General features: G+C 33.5%; 1 long non-coding RNA gene and 1 pseudogene across 2 annotated transcripts; both read left to right on the top strand.

Annotated features, from left to right (window-relative positions):
• The first annotated feature begins 1,069 nt into the window (after positions 1 to 1,069).
• On the top strand, positions 1,070 to 1,501 carry LOC143548164 (uncharacterized). Its single transcript, XR_013137899.1, has 2 exons — positions 1,070 to 1,182; positions 1,258 to 1,501. It is a non-coding gene; the product is annotated as an uncharacterized LOC143548164 (long non-coding RNA).
• A 3,045-nt stretch (positions 1,502 to 4,546) lies between these two features.
• LOC143548163 (uncharacterized) lies at positions 4,547 to 14,665 on the top strand (annotated as a pseudogene). Its single transcript, XR_013137898.1, has 17 exons — positions 4,547 to 4,567; positions 5,611 to 6,090; positions 6,626 to 6,818; positions 6,899 to 7,029; positions 7,118 to 7,330; positions 7,410 to 7,576; positions 8,396 to 8,468; positions 8,613 to 9,125; positions 9,878 to 10,236; positions 10,320 to 10,412; positions 10,799 to 10,900; positions 10,984 to 11,169; positions 11,983 to 12,051; positions 12,174 to 12,383; positions 12,529 to 12,612; positions 13,392 to 13,803; positions 14,322 to 14,665. The product of XR_013137898.1 is annotated as an uncharacterized LOC143548163 (transcript).
• The last annotated feature ends 1,695 nt before the right edge of the window (positions 14,666 to 16,360 follow it).

Below are 16,360 nucleotides of genomic sequence, written 5' to 3'. Positions count from 1 at the left end.
TATCAATAAGTTTGAGATGAATTGAATCGATGACATGTAGTCGTCGTAATCTCAAATAACCAAGCATGTCATTCTTCCACTAGTGCCTCCCTTAGAAAAATACGGGGAAAGAGGTACACTAAAATAACTAATTTGTTAGTTAATAATATAGTATCAACATTCTCTATTCTCTAGAATCTTAGTATTTGTGGGATATCATGATCCTGTAAACCATAATGAACACGCGAGATAACATGATCCTATAAACCATAATCGAAGTATCGGCATTTATGGTTGAACACGCCAACATATCATCCTATAAACCATAATGCTTTGGAGTAAACGTGAGAAATCTTTCGCTACTGCTCTGGTGGGTTCTTTTAACCAAGCCATTGCCTATGAGATGTCGGCTCATTCTTCAATTGGCTTGTAGTCATAGCCCGAACTCCTAGCTGGTTGGCCCGTAGGTGCAAGCAGTTAGCTTGCTTCTGGGCTGTCTGGTTGTCATGTTTATTCAACATCCTAATAGTGGTTATATTATTTTTTGTTGTTAAAAAAACTCAAATTTGTAGTTGTTTTGAAAATTCAAATTAAAATATATTATTCTTTTTTACTAAACTAGAATTGAATTTGTTGAATAAAAGACACATTTTAGAAATTTCCATAATTTTAAACACACTTTGTGTTTCAAAATTGGTAATTCTAATAAAGGGTACCGGCGCCCATGAAAAAGAAAAAAAAAAAAAGACCAAGTTCCTTTAGGGTGGGTTTGTTTTGTGTGAGCAGAAGGCAGAAATGAAGGGTGAGATGGATCTGGGTGGCGGCGGCGGTGGTAAGTCATTTGAGATCCATCAGGTTCCTTGCTGCATCAAGTACAATGGGCTGTTTCTCATTACTTCAAACCCAAACCCACTGGTACAACTACACTAATCATCATCATCATCATCATCATTATATCTATTCCGGTACCAATTTCGTACTCTTCTCTACTATGTTCATGATGGAATTCAAAGTATCAATATGTTCCAATATTCACTTACCAAATAAAACAATGCAGGATTTGTGATAGCAAAGAACACATCTGCAAAGAGTTGGGAGACCAAGGCGAGGTTCCAAAACATAACGTTATGGAATCATGATAATCCACCATCAAAAGAATACGCTTTCTTGCGTGCATTTCATTGCTTTGATGTTGCAAAAGCAGTAAGTTCTTGTTTCATATATGATTGCGAAAACTGTTGTATAAATGTTATATTTTGACAGCATCTGTATCGACAGTTGCATAAACCAGTGACCCTTGCTGATATGGAGTCTGCATTTAACCCGGGAGCTATAGCAACAGACTGAGCGGTTGTCCGATTTCCTTCCTTCAGCAACAAGTATATGTGCCATTTTCTTTAACTCCATGTACTGTTTTATTAAATGCACATGAATGATATATCTATCCGTGTCAAAGGTATCTAACGGTGACCCATACACGCTTAAATCGTGTAATCCAAGCATAACCCGTGTTACTCTTTTTTTTCTAAATGAGTCAGATGGGTTGTATAAGGTTGGTGGGTTGTAAACAGGTTAAATGGGCTGGTGGGTGGGTTGCAAACTATTTGAATAAAATGGTTAATTAAATAGGTTAAACATGTCAACTTAAACAAGATTTGTATATTTAGCTGTTTTCGTGCTAGTGTTGGTTTATCTAACCCTATTAGGTAATTTTTTAAAACCCGGACCAACCGATTGACCGAGACTCGCTAGCATAAGCAGTCTGGTATGCATGATTTGAACTGTTACTCAAAATCCGCTGGCTTTTAATTGAACCGGCTCAACTGGTAACCCGTTTCACAAGTCGAACTGGCTGGATTAAGTTAAGTTGTTTTCTTTTCTTTGCTTTTTATGGATGGTTTTACATGGTATACAAAATGTGATCCATAAGAAAGCAGCGGCAGTGCGTTTTTGAGTATCTAACCCTATTGGGAGTTGAGACTTGTTAGTAACTAATCCAATTCTGGCTTCAATAAAAATTCAAATATGAAAAAGAAGTGATAGTATAATATGGTTACTACCACCGAAAACAGACGATACATGAAGTTCTTGCAAGATTCCAGTGCTCACTTAGAGTTAGCATATTACATTGTTATAACGAATACTCCAATCACATGTAAATGATATCCTATCTTCTTTGGTTTGTTTGTGATTGTTCACAATTGGTGGGAAAGTTTGGTCGGTATCAGTTTGTTTCAACACCGCTACAGCACCGGCACATGCTATAGCGAGAAGTAACATCAATATATGGTTATCGTAAACGGAATTCACACCTACAACCATTTTCAAAACCACAAGTATGATTGTTTAGTATAGTTAAAAGCAAAAAATGTGTTTCACGATTGTTTTTTGAAAAGTCAGAATTTAAGGCTTTTAAAAAACTGTTTATTGGCTTACTAGCTTTTTTAAAAAAAAGCCAATTTGAAAACTGCTTTTTTAACCCTATCAAAAAGTTAAAATAAAAAGGAATTTTGTAATGGATAAACACCTTTTAACTTAAAAGCCAATAAGGTGTTTTCAAACTAAATCTCAAGTCTGCTCCAAGTTGGATTGGTTCCGCAGCTTTCGCTATTCAGAATGGGGAGCGATGCAGCTTGTTGTTCGTTTAGTTATCACTTTATTGTAATTAGTTTGTTTTTAAATGGAAATGAAAATGTGTGATAACGTTTTGTTTTGTTTTTAAAGAAAATTATGTTATACTAATAAAACACATTTATTTAAAATTATATTTTAATTTAACAAACTCTGAAATCTAATTATATAACGTTTGTTTTCAATCATCAAATAGTAATGGAAGTCAAATTACATTGTATAGTATTACTAGTTTAGAGCCCGTGTAACACGTGGGTGATCTAAACAATTAAGTTACAAATAAAGCAATACATAATATATATAGAAAAATGTATTATATATATGTTTATAACATTATACATAAATTGATTTTATTTATATTACAAAATGAATTTTTCCAAAAAAAAGGAACTTGATGAAATACTATACAATGTAATTTATTCTCCAAAATGAATTTTTCCTAAAAAAAGGAACTTGATGAAAAAGAGGAACGTGCAAAAAGTACCCAAGAACACTACATCTATTGAAAATTTATTCTCAACATCATATATGTATAATTGAAAAAAAATTGGCTATGAACAGTTTTGAACTACACAATGAAAAAGATTTTGATAAGTATGAGGGGTTTCTCGACTTTACCAATAGATAAAAAAACAGGTTAACCCATTCAATTTTATGAATGTTTTGTTTCACTTGAGTATAGTTTTGTACAACATGTTTTACATACAAACAACATTTTGATCACTATTCAAGGAAAAGCCAATGCTAACACAAATGTTTCTAATTTGATAAAAGTTAAAAACATTGATAGGCCTAGAGATGCCATGTCGGAAGTGTCTGTTATTTTTTCTTAAATTTTAATTGTTATGGGAAAAATGCTCAATGTGCAAAATCCTGAATCTTTTAATTTTCCAAAAATGTCCTTAAAAATATATTTGAAACCCGCTCACATATCAAATTCTAACTTTCATTTGTTTTACATTTTCAAATCAAAACTTTGGACACGTAATAAATTGACGACAAATCTATTTGCATTCTCAAATTTTTAAAAAATATCAGATTATATCTTTTTTACCCGTAACAAGTTTGAGCCAAATATAGTTAATTTGTACCAAACGATCTATTTAACAGCTTTTAACCCATAATAATCAAATTTAAGTTTCACAAAAAAATCGAAGCAATCCTTGATAAAAAAACCCTACAACAAATTATGATAAACTTTTTTGTATTTGAAAGTGATTGGTATATAGTATCCTTACAATTTAACACGTATATGTATAGTTTACTAAATTAATTGAAAACTTAAATAGATATATTTAAATCATATATTTATAATTTATAAATTTATATGACAATGTACAAAAAAAACCAATAGATAAATGGATTTATTTTTAAAAAACTAGCCAAGTGCCCGCGCAATGCAGCGGTGTACGCGCAAAGGTAGCCGGTGTTAGTACGTTTGTAACCTCGCAACGGTACGTGCATAACCCGACGGTGGTATGCAGTTAACGTGGCATCGGACGCATAATAGGTTATTGAACTTTCATTTTTATTTCAATCCTATATATTTTACCTAGATAGCAGGTAATCTATGTTTTTTTTTTAAATTTTAAATGTTTTTATTTTGCATAATAACTTATAAAGGTTGCGAAAATTAGAAAATTGCGAAATATAATTTTAAAATTCCGAAAATTTGCAAAAAAAGTTCGGAAAATTGCAAAAATTGAAAAAAAAATATAAAAATGTTCAAAATTTTTTTTAGAAAATTGCAATAAATTATAATCCTTTTAATTATATTGTTAATTTAGAGGTGGCAAATGGGTTGGATTAGGTTGAAACGGGTCATGGGTCGGAACGAATTAAGGTCGAAACGGGTCACTTAAAAAAATGGTTGTTTTGGTTCGGGTCGGAACGGGTTAGGGTCAACAGGCCCGGGTTAGAACGGGTCAATGTCGGAATGGGTCAAAACGGGTTTCGGGTAAGTTTTTATTTTGGACCAACGAATCAGTACGTTTTCAACACGTTACAGCTCGTTTTAACAACAAAAGCTCGTTTAAGCGATTTTTTCAGTTCGTTTCAGCACTTAACAGCTCGTTTAAGCGATTTTTCAGTTCGTTTCAGCACCTAACAGCTCGTTTAAGCGAGTTTTCAGTTCGTTTCAGCACCTACCAGCTCGTTTAAGCGATTTTTCAGTTCATTTCAGCACCTAACAGCTCATTTAAGCTATTTTTCAGTTCGTTTAAGCGATTTTTCAGTTCGTTTCAGTACCGAACAGCTCGTTTAAGCGATTTTTCAGTTCGTTTCAGTATCAAACAACTCGTTTAAGCGATTTTTCAGTTCGTTTCAGCACCTAACAGCTCGTTTAAGCGAGTTTTAAGTTCGTGTTAGCACGTAACAGCTCGTTAAAGCGAGTTTTCAGTTCGTTTCAGCACGTAACAGCTCGTTTAGGCGATTTTTCAGTTCGTCTCAGCACCTAACAGCTCGTTTAAGGGATTTTTCATTTTGTTTCAGCACCTAACAGCTCGTTTAAGCGATTTTTCAGTTCGTTTCAGCACCAAACAGCTCGTTTAAGCAATTTTTCAGTTTGTTTCAGCACGTAACAGCTCGTTTAAGCGATTTTTCATTTCGTTTCAGCACCTAACAGCTCGTTTAAGCGATTTTTCATTTTGTTTCAGCACCTAACAGCTTGTTTAAGCGATTTTTCAGTTCGTTTCAGCACCTAACAGCTCGTTTAAGCGATTTTTCAGTTCGTTTCAACACCTAACAGCTCGTTTATGCGATTTTTAGTTCGTTTCAGCACCTAACAGTTCGTTTAAGCGATTTTTCAGTTTGTTTCAGCACCTAACAACTTGTTTAAGCGAATTTTTAGTTTGTTTCAGCACGTTTTTGACTAAAATGGGTTGTTTTGGTTCGGGTCGGAACAGCTTAGGGTCAGCAGGTTCGGGTCAGAATGGGTCCAGGTCGGAAAGGTCAAAATGGGTTTCAGGTTGTTTTTTTTTTATTTTTTTTTTGTTGAATGAGGATAACGGACTAAACGTTATACTCACCCTTCTCTAGGGCCCGCTTCAACGTTTACAGCAAGGGGATTGTAATTGTTTGTTTACTGACGATGACTGGAAACTGGTGCCGCTTGTAGTCACGCTGTTTCGCAACATTTTAGCGATTCAAGATATCACAACGCACCAGAGAGCTGCAGGGTTAGCTTCTCAGTTTATACTTGTTAGAGACACCTTTTTGCAACTCTTGTTTGAAGAGAATGTCATGGACTTAATCCTGGTTTTAACACAACACGTTGCCATTTTTCGTCAAGATAACTTGCTTTTGTTGGAGACCTTTTATTATACGTATAAGGCTCAACTTCCAGAATTGGTTGCAAGAGCTCATTTGGATCATCAGGTGGATTTAAAGTCAATTATGGAAGAAGAAGAAAAAGCTAAAACAAGGCAAATGATGCGCTGTGCTCGATCCAACTTCACCGGGACATTCACCCGACTTACTATGGTACATGATTCATCTTTTTATGTGCTTAAATATCATTAGAAAAAAAGCATATAGTTTTCTAGATAGTTGAAATTACGATTTAGGATCAAAAGTGCACTTTGAGGTGGATTTTAGCCTTTCTTAACAACAGTTTCTTTGCCTCAACTATAAATATGATAAAAATGGTTAAGGGTGTAACCGGTGTTTGCAAGCTCTAGCCCAAGCTTAAAATGCAGAGCTTGAGAGCCTATGATATATGATTAGAGAAACTAAATAATATATGGTATGTTATATATAAAATGTTACCTTTAAATACTAGTTATATATGCATGCAAGTAATTATGAATATACAATAAACGAGTTTAGCCTGAGCCAAGCTTGAGCTTGAAAAATTTCCCAGGAGCTGAGCTTGAACTTTAGACATAGAGCTGGAAACTATCCAAGCTTGAGCTCTCTTAAGTAAATGAGCCAGGCTCAAGTTTATAGGAAAACTCTGCCTCGATTACACCCCTAGGAGAGGTAAAACAGAACCTTCATCAACTTGACTTTTGAACAGGATGGCTCCAAAGTTCTGGTCAAAGGAAACCCATGTTCAGATTCTCATGATTCTTTGCTCAAAGGTCATAAAAATCCACATGCTTCATCTAAAAAGACGGTATGGGAAGGCGGAAGGATGCCAACAACAAACACGAGTATTCTTCGGTTGCTCCATGATTTTACTGATCAGTTCTTGTTAGGAGGCTATAATGGTAATTGTTGTATTTTCATTTGAGCTATCTATTTATTTATAATGGTTCATATTTTTTACTTGACATTTTATTCTCGACAGTGTTAATGCAGTCAATTCGTGAGGATATTGAGAAAGAACATCATGGTATTGAAAACAACGATGTTGTTGTTTTCTTTCATGTTGCTGAATTTGTTATGTCTTTTCAGTATCATAAGTTACTTAGTTCAAAGGTGAGGTATTAGCTTTTAGTATTCTTATCATTTAAGCGTTTTGACACAAGAATATTATAACTTCAATGGGTTTTTGGTGCTTTAACAGCCTGATGTTAATGTTGATAAATTCGAGTCTTCTAGAAATCATGATGCTGATAACACATTGTTTAAAGGCAGCATATGCGGGTCAATTTCCGAAACGATGAATGAGTCAATGTTTTTACTTGTCATATCAAAGTGGCGTTCTGCATTTGACGGTTTGAAAGAAACAAAGAATTACAGCTTTCTTTCTACAGTAGGATCTCTCACAAAAACAATGGTTTGTTTACTAGTAACTACCTAGTTGATGCTACTGAAAAGTTTCATTTTTAAGGTAATTATGTTTTTTGGTTTTGCAGATAAACATGTTGGATTTGGTGCTTAAACTGTCACCAGAAGATTCTAAGGAGCCACAAACCGCACGTGTTCTACTTTATAAGTTATTTTATGATCAAACAGATCAAGGGATGACTTATTTTCTCTTCAGTCTTATCAAAGCATTTAATGCACACAAACAACCAAAAAGGTTATTTCTTTAGGATAATATTCATTTTGTATATATTTCTTGATCAATGAAAACTCCTATTTTCACTTTTTTGTTTCAAAATATATAGTATAGATACATTGGTTTACATATCTTGAAAATGATTATTGTATTTTACTTAGAGCATTCACATTGGAGTCTTTATTTTATTCTCCATCTTTAAATTATAGAGATTTTCTTTATTGTTCTTTCCATCCGAATCTATATCTCCTTTTCATTTCTAAAATATACAGGCTTTGATTTAGAGACTATATATATATTTATAGGCTCACTATTCACACCTCTAAAAATTTAATACTGTAACGTAAGCATTTTAAATTGTACTTTTAAGCATTTTGGGTTGTACCTTGTGTATGGAAGAAGGAGAACTTTAAGCATTTTGGGTTGTACCTTAAGGAGAAAGAAATAATCAAAAAAATAATATAGAGAAAAATATAGGGAATGGATTGTGAGAGTTAAACAAAAGTTATATATAGATTTAGAGAAATTTGTGTTTCTTAGAGATGAAAAAATATGTGAGTGAAGCACATATTTTTCTGGTTGACTTTTTAAAATCAATAGTGCAACTGTACAAGGGCCAAATAAACACTAATTTATTACAATTTCTTTGTAACAAGTCTATTACAGAAACATAGTGCGTAATCTAAAAAGAATCAATGCATTTTCTCAGTTATATTTGTTATTCAAATTGACATTTCTGCTAATAAAACATCATCATATTTGTACTGAAATTATATTGCTATCTTTTGTTTGTTACTTTGGTCCCATTTTTCTCATAGTTTCATCTTGTTCTTTTATCAGCGATCTTGCTGATTTGATTGAGACAATTCATATACGGCTAATGGAGAACCTTCAATCACGCGGTGCATTGAGGGTATGTGATGTTTTGGTATCTATTATATAAATTTGGAATGCTTTATATTTAGCTTTTGTTACTACAATGAAGTGTGGATAAATATGTGTTTGTGTGTATGTATATCTGCTTTATCCTTAATGATACGGATAGTTTTTGTTGTAGGTTGCTAAGAAGTCAAGGAGGAAAAGAAAGAAGAAAAGCTTAACCACAAGTAAGGATGCTAATAATGCAGATCAAGTGTCTGTGCAAAATGACACTTCAATTTCTGGAGGTGAAAAAACTGAAAATGTCAGCATGCCGATAAACAAAACTGCACAAGGTTCAAGTTCTGATAAGAATGGAGATGATGACGCCACCCATGGAGATAATGATGTCATTCATGGAGACGATGATGCCATCGTCATCCCAGATGCATCTAATGCTAATGTTAATGTTAATGCTGATGATGGTTATGGGTCAGATGATTCTTCTGATGATGAACCGCGAGAGTCAACAAATGAAGTTGACTTTAAGGCGTCTTCACTAGTCTCTTCCCTTGCAAACAGCACCATAATTCAGAACTTATGTTGGCTGCTGAAGTTTTACAGAAGCAATTCCATCAGAACAAATCATTACATTATAACTGCACTAAGAAGGGTTTGTGAAGATCTTGAACTTTCGCCAATGTTGTACCAGGTACAAGTTTCAATTTATAGTCTATTATTTGTTGAAATTTACATTTTTTCAAAGCAGTAATATTTTTGTAGTCATATTTTGATTAAAGGTGTTTAGAGTCAACAGGACCTGTTAACCAGCTCACTTATTTTTCCATTTCTAGTCAACCGGGCTCGTTTATTAAACAAGCTTATTTCAAGGCTCGAGCTCGTTTAAGCTTGGCTTGATTTGAGCTTTTAACGAGCCGATCTTTAGTAGCTCATGAGACGGCTTGGCTTGTTTACTACTTTACACCCCTAATTTCTCAGTATTTTAACGTGGAGGGATTTTGGTTGGTAAAAAAATTGTTAAGGGACGTTTATGATAAGCAAAAGAAAGTATATTGTTTTTTTATGTGCAAAAAAGTGTTAAGGGACTTTTATGAGAAAATACTGAAAGTATATTAGTTTTTAAGTTTCTTATAGTATTTTCCCATCATTATATATATATATATATATATATATATATATATATATATATATATATATATATATATATAGGGGAAGGTTAACGTACAAATGAAATTAACGTGCTAAACGTGAGAATCAAGTAGAGTAATTATATATACAAGCAGAGTAATTATGTAATTACTCTATGATGTAATTACATAATTACTCTGCTTGTATATACAATTACTCTACTTGAATCTCACGTTTAGCACGTTCATTTCATTTGTATTTGATCCAAACCCTATATATATATATATTTGTAACTATATTCTACAATATTTGCAGTTATCGCTTTTCATCATATTTCACACTATCCTGGACTAACAAAAGTCAACTTCATGCAAATACTATGAAAATATCGTTTTATTTCTCACGACTTTAGTTCGGGAAATGATGAAGAAAATGAAGAACAACCCTCTTCTTTTTGTGGAAGTTCTGTTTTGGAAGACACGTAAAGAATGCCATTATATTAATTGTGAAGCAATGATAAAAGATCTTGGAAAAATGAGAAACGGATATAGAAAGACGGGAGATGATGTCGGTACATCTGGTGGAAATGGATGGGTTAGAAAAAGCATTGCTGATGCACTTGGTGATGATGAAGCAGATGTTGTCGTACCTGTTTGGAGAGATGATGATCATAGGTAAGTACGAGATTTATAGTTTGTTGACTGGCTTATTATTGATCTTTGACATATTAAGAGATAATTATGTGTTTAATTGTTAGTGGGGATGATCATGATGAACACAATGCGCAAAGAACATTAAAAAGAAGCAATTTAAGTGTTGAAGAAGGAACCGACATGGACAAGTTGAACATGTATAACTTTTTCTATCTTTTAGCCTTGTGTTTAAATACGGATGTAAAAAGCAGCGGGTCGGGTTGGTTGGGACTGTTGGGTGTTATGTCAAAAACGGGTTGGTTAGATCTGAAATACTTAATACTTCTCATCCAACTTTTTTGAACTTTTTATAATTAGTTAGTTTCTGTTATGATTCCAAAATTTTGATACTTCAATAGTTACATCTGTTTTTCTGAATGCGGTGATTTAGGCTGTTTTATGCATTAAAAAGACACTTTGGGAGATTTTGCTCCTGTTTCATCCCTCCTTTTTTTTTAAAAAAAATATTTCTCTTTTAGATAAACCTGAGCAGATCCCCCATTCATAAGTAAATACTGTTTTTTTTCCTTTTACTTTCTTGCAGTAAACATCCTGTTCAGAAAAACCATGAGACGGCATACAAAAGATTGAAACCACTTGTTCTTGATGATGCTCTGGAACAAAAACTGAAAGACCTATATGAGAAGTAAGTGTTTATGATGTCTAAAGGAAACAAATAACAACTGTGCATTTGCTGACTTGTTTTACTAAATGAAATGGCGATTATAGATATAAAGAGTTTCCGGATTGCAGTCAACGCATAGTTGGAGAACTTAATATGGAAGTTTCACCGGCTCAGGTTTCCAGTAAGCTTAAAGAGATGGGCTTCAAATTTTCATCAAAAAGAAGAATGAGTGATACAAATGCTTCAAATGTTCACGGTGAAACGATGGAGGCGCCGCTACAACAACCTTTGTAAGTACTTTGTGCTGTATTTTTTAAAATCTGGATCAAACCAAAAAAATAGTATAATACCTTAAATTAAATAGAAATGGGTTAAACAGGTTTAAATTCACATAAAGCCTCCTAAAGCATTTACTATGTATGCAATTTTGGTGTGTGAATCAGTTTTTACTATTCACTTAAGACAACTTTTAAATCACATAGTACAAGCCAATCAGTGCATTGTTTTTTGTTACAATATCAACCCACATGCACACACACCCTTTTTAGACCCTTCAGTTTTCTACTTTTTTCTACCCAATTAGACTATGACACATGCGGCATTCACATTGTTTTTTTTTTCTCTCTCATAACTTTTAAAACATAATGTATTACAAAATTTTGAAAGTGACGTTGCGGCATGCTTATTTTGATCTACTCTTTGATGTGAATTTTATTCAAAATCGAGTTGTGCGTGATATGCACAAACGTACAAGCATCAATATCTTTTAAATTTTTACGTTTTTTTTTTTTACTTTTTTTCTATTTGAATTTTTAAATTTACCTTTGGATGTTTCTTATATGCTCTTCTCGCGCGGGCTGAGCTTACGAAAAGGTTTTGGTTTTATTTTATAGATCTTCTCACATGGGGCGAGTTACGTAAATATTTTGGTTTTATTTTATAAACTTTCGAGGACGTTGCGCATGGGCATGAACCTCAATTTATGAAAACATTAAGATTATTAATGAAATAACAAAATCTGTAATCATGTTTGACTCTAGTTATTTATAAGTTAAATGTTTCAAGTCAACTGAAGGCTGCAAATTTATGGTCTTTCTTCTCAGGTTTGTCAGAAAAAGATCGCGTGTATTTAGTGAAGATCAAGAGATGAAGATTAAAACTTTATTTGAGCAGTGAGTTTCTGACTTTTCTGTTTGTTCAAGAACACATTGATTGATTATTTTAATAAGGATTAAAAATATATTCTGTTTATGGCATGTATCTATTAAAAGTATATTCTGTTTATTTTGAAAAGGTTTAAAGATAAGAAAAAGTGCAGTCAAATGATTGCAAGTGCACTAGAGGGTGATGTCACATTTACAGCAGCACAAATATCGCGCAAGCTTAGACAGCTTGGGTTGTGCCTGCGCAAACAGAAGCCCGGTGATAACATGCAGCTAAGGGATGATGATGATAATGATGCTTCAGATTCAGATGGTCAAACACTATTATCACTAAAGAAAAGGTATCATATTTACTCATGCACGAACTAGATATATACTATATGTTGTTTGAGGTATGTCGTAACAGTCGGAGTTAATTTATTATTATTATTATTTTTATTATTATTATTATTATTATTATTATTATTATTATTATTTTAATTTTAGGAGCAAGAAGCAGAATATAGTTGAGGAAACACTAGACCAACCATCACAAGATTCTGATAACATTGTACCAAGCTCAGCTTATAGGTAACATTCATCTCTATCTCACACACCTATGCACGCTTGCGCGTGCGCACACACAAACACACGCTATGCACCCGTTATTTAATGCCCCAACTTAATTTTACATCCACGGATGTTTGCTTTTCTGCTTTCTAAATACTGAAAACTACCAATGTTTTTCTTGCTATGGTCAAAGTGTATGTACTTTAGGTGCACAAATCGATTCGTAACACTAAGCCGGTTCGGTTCCTGGTCAACTTGGTCAAAACCGGTTTGTGAGATTGCAAAATTTTGACTGGTGGAACTGGTTTAGGTTCGGTTTGGAACTGGTTTGAGTTGGAGCCGGTTTTGTATAGTTTTTCTCTTTTAATAAACATGGTTGGCTAGAAAAGGCAACTTTTTCAGTATGGACATTTTTTTGTACTTTTTATGCATTTTAATATGCTTTTATGATTTTAGTTTATATTATTTTCAAAACAAATATTCTAATTTTGAAGAAAAAGATTTAAGATGTGTGTTTTTTTGTGTATTATTCTACAGTCAATCCATCACCTTTTTTTGACATATTTAAGCAATTATATATGATAATTATCTAAATATATGAATAAAAACGACAAATAAAGCTATTTAATAGTACTGTTTACTGTGAAAATATGCTTCTGGCTCATTTGACAGGTACTTTTTTAGCTATATTGTTTACTTGAAATAACCAAATTTAAAAATGGATCAACTTATGCACGGACTGATATATTATATGTAGTTAACTAGTTATGGTTGGAGCTAATTTAATTCCTTGATTTTAGGAGCAAAAAGAAGCAGAATATAGTCTCAACTGAGGAAAAACCAGACCAACTGTCGGATGATTCTGATAACATTGTACTAAGGTCGGCTTTCAGGCAAGATACATCTCCATACACACATAACATGGCTTATACAACCGTTACGTACTGCATTTGAATGATCAATGTTTAACTATAATACTGAAACTTATTACTTACGTTTTGCACTTTCATCTCATTTCACAATGCCAGATAACATTACATTAATTAGTCACCGGTATCAACAGTCTGAGCTGCTCACCTATTTTTATGGTTGTGTTTTGCTTGTTAGGAACAAAAAGAAGCAGAATCAGGTTCCAACTAAGGAAACACCAGACACAAACACTGACGAAGCTTTAGATGATTCTGATAACGTTGTACTAAGCTTGGCCTTTAGGTAACATCCAGCTTAAGTTTACATGCCAGGAATATTCTCTTCTCTGCTTTTAGATACTGAACTAATAATATTATTCTTGCTATTTTGTACATGGTCTTGTATTTTTTATACATTTAGCATGCAGTTATATGATTAAAAATCATTTTATTCAGTAATAATAATTTAATCTTGAATAAAATGATTTGATGTAAATACTAGGCGTTTATTGGTGGTTATAAGTTGGTTATATAACCGCTGTGGTAGTTATGACCGCCAGAGGTGGTTAATTGACCGCCATGATGATGCGTATAAAATAGGCGCTTGATGTGTTGTGTCTTGTAATGACGTTCGTATAATAAAAGTTTATGTCGGGTTAATCTCTTGTGTTCTTGGTTATTGGTTGAATCGTGATTACTTGGTTTCTGTAAGGTTTTTGTTTTTGAAATAAAAAAAATTCTTTGTTCTCGGTGTTGTATTCTTTATCTTTTATTTGGTTATGAATCGACTTTGTAATTTTTCATTTTCTTTGTTTTTTTCAGAAAAAGAAGTAAAAGGCTGTCACTGCCAAAAGCTCAAGAAAGCCGAGTTGATTCCCATAATAACAGCGAACCAGAAACCGAAGCTATAAAAACTGGCAGTGGACAAGAGGAAAGTATCATGATGACTGAAAACCTTGATGATATGCAGGATCATGAAATTATAGACGATTTGGCTGATGATGAAATAACTGATTATGGGACCATTTCAAGTCCGGTTGCATCTCAAAATGCTGGTGGCGGTACGAGGCTCAAGCTGAGAATGGTCATAGATCCAGATGATGAAGACTAATGAGATTATAAGGCCTGCTTTTGTTAGTAAATGTGAATTCAAATGGAATCCTATATGAGAAGGTTTTTCTAATGCAAAGGATTTATACTTTTGTGAACCATAGCTTATATTTTTCTATATATTTTATATATTATGATCGTTAAAGTTGTTTTTAAAAACTTATCTAAATGTTAGTGATCAGGTTAATGGTTTGATAGTCAACTTGATATGGGTGATTCGTTTGACATTTTTATCGAGTAATGTTTTTAGCATACATTTTATATGAACTACTTTTATAATAGTGTTGGACGAAATTTCTAAAAGCATAAATCATTTATCTTGACTATAAATAATAATAAAAGCTAATTACACAGTTAAACAAATGAACATGTACAGTTAAACAAATGAACATGTACAGAGCTCACGTTCATTCAATTGTGTTCGCGAACGTTTGGTAATGTGTTTATCAACGTTCACTCATGTTTGTTTGTATATGTTGCCAATATGATTATGCATACATATTTAATTGAACAAGTATAAAATATTTCATGATTAAAACATATATTTATAGTATAAAGCATATATTATATGTTTTTCACCCCCACGAAAAAAACATTTAAAAGGTGATATGAACTTGAAGAAACACAGGTTCAACCCTAGGGTTTAAGTCTAAGTCTTAGCTGGGGTATGGTTAATCCGATCGTTACAAGTTCAACTATGGTTCAACCTATAATACAGAACACTATGGGCTCGTTATGAGAAGAACAATAGGGGGGGGGGGGGTTCTTCTCGTAACCACCCTCCGGTGTGTCAGTCAGTAATTGTTATGTGAGAATAGTAATGGTGGCGAGAGAGTAAGTGATAGGAAACTGGTTATTCAGCAAAAGTAGGAGTAGTGGAGTAGTTTAATAACTGTTAGTTAGGATTAGTATTTATAACATGTTCTGCATTTATTTTGGGATGTCGATTTTTATGTTAATTAAAATTAGGGTTTGTTATGTAATATGGAGATCACCCATCTCGAATCGGGTCACTATCCATTTCAATTTCAGTAATCAAGTTATTAATTTCGAGGTTCTATCATTTGGTTCCATTGCCGGGAGATCGAATGACGACTGCAACCCAGAATCTTGCAGATCAATTAGCAACCATTGCAGCACAATTAGACGCCATTCTTGCATCTTTGAGGGACGATGTTGAAGAAATCAAAGTTCGGGTGAGCGGAGATGGTGAAGAATCATATGGTGATTTGAAGAAAACGGCGGCGGAGGAACCGCAGGGGTCCGAGCATGACCCTCTTCATGTACCACTGCTAGATATGGTCACTGAAGAAACCCTTGATGACAACACCAGCGCAGACGGAGATAGATTTGAGCATGTTTTAGATGCTCAATTGAAGACCGAAGATCGATCTAAGCATGTTTTGGATGTTCAATCGAAGTTCAAAGATCAGACTAAGCATGTCTTTGGTGATCAATTGAAGATCAGAGATGGTATTATAGAAGATGTTCAAGTGAAGATAAATACGGTGTTCAATTAAAGATGGAAGATGACATTCAATTAAAGTTTGGAGATGGTATTCAAAAGCACCGTGAACTGAAAAGTGGGGATGCAGATGGGGTAGTTATGCAAATTCAGCCCTATCCATGTGTTGACAAACAACCATTTAGGTTTTTTTTGATCTTTATCATATCTTTGGTAAGATGAATCAATCCCAAATTCACCCAAGTTCCCATGTGACCAGGATGAAATATGCACATGTTCAAGTCCT

This window comes from Bidens hawaiensis, unplaced genomic scaffold, assembly GCF_021521415.1.
Source record: "Bidens hawaiensis isolate Kalapana, Puna unplaced genomic scaffold, B.hawaiensis_p1.1 tig00014916_1, whole genome shotgun sequence".
Lineage (NCBI taxonomy): Eukaryota > Viridiplantae > Streptophyta > Magnoliopsida > Asterales > Asteraceae > Bidens > Bidens hawaiensis.
The sequence above is the reverse complement of the archived record's forward strand: the minus strand, read 5'-3'. Positions and strand labels throughout refer to the sequence as shown.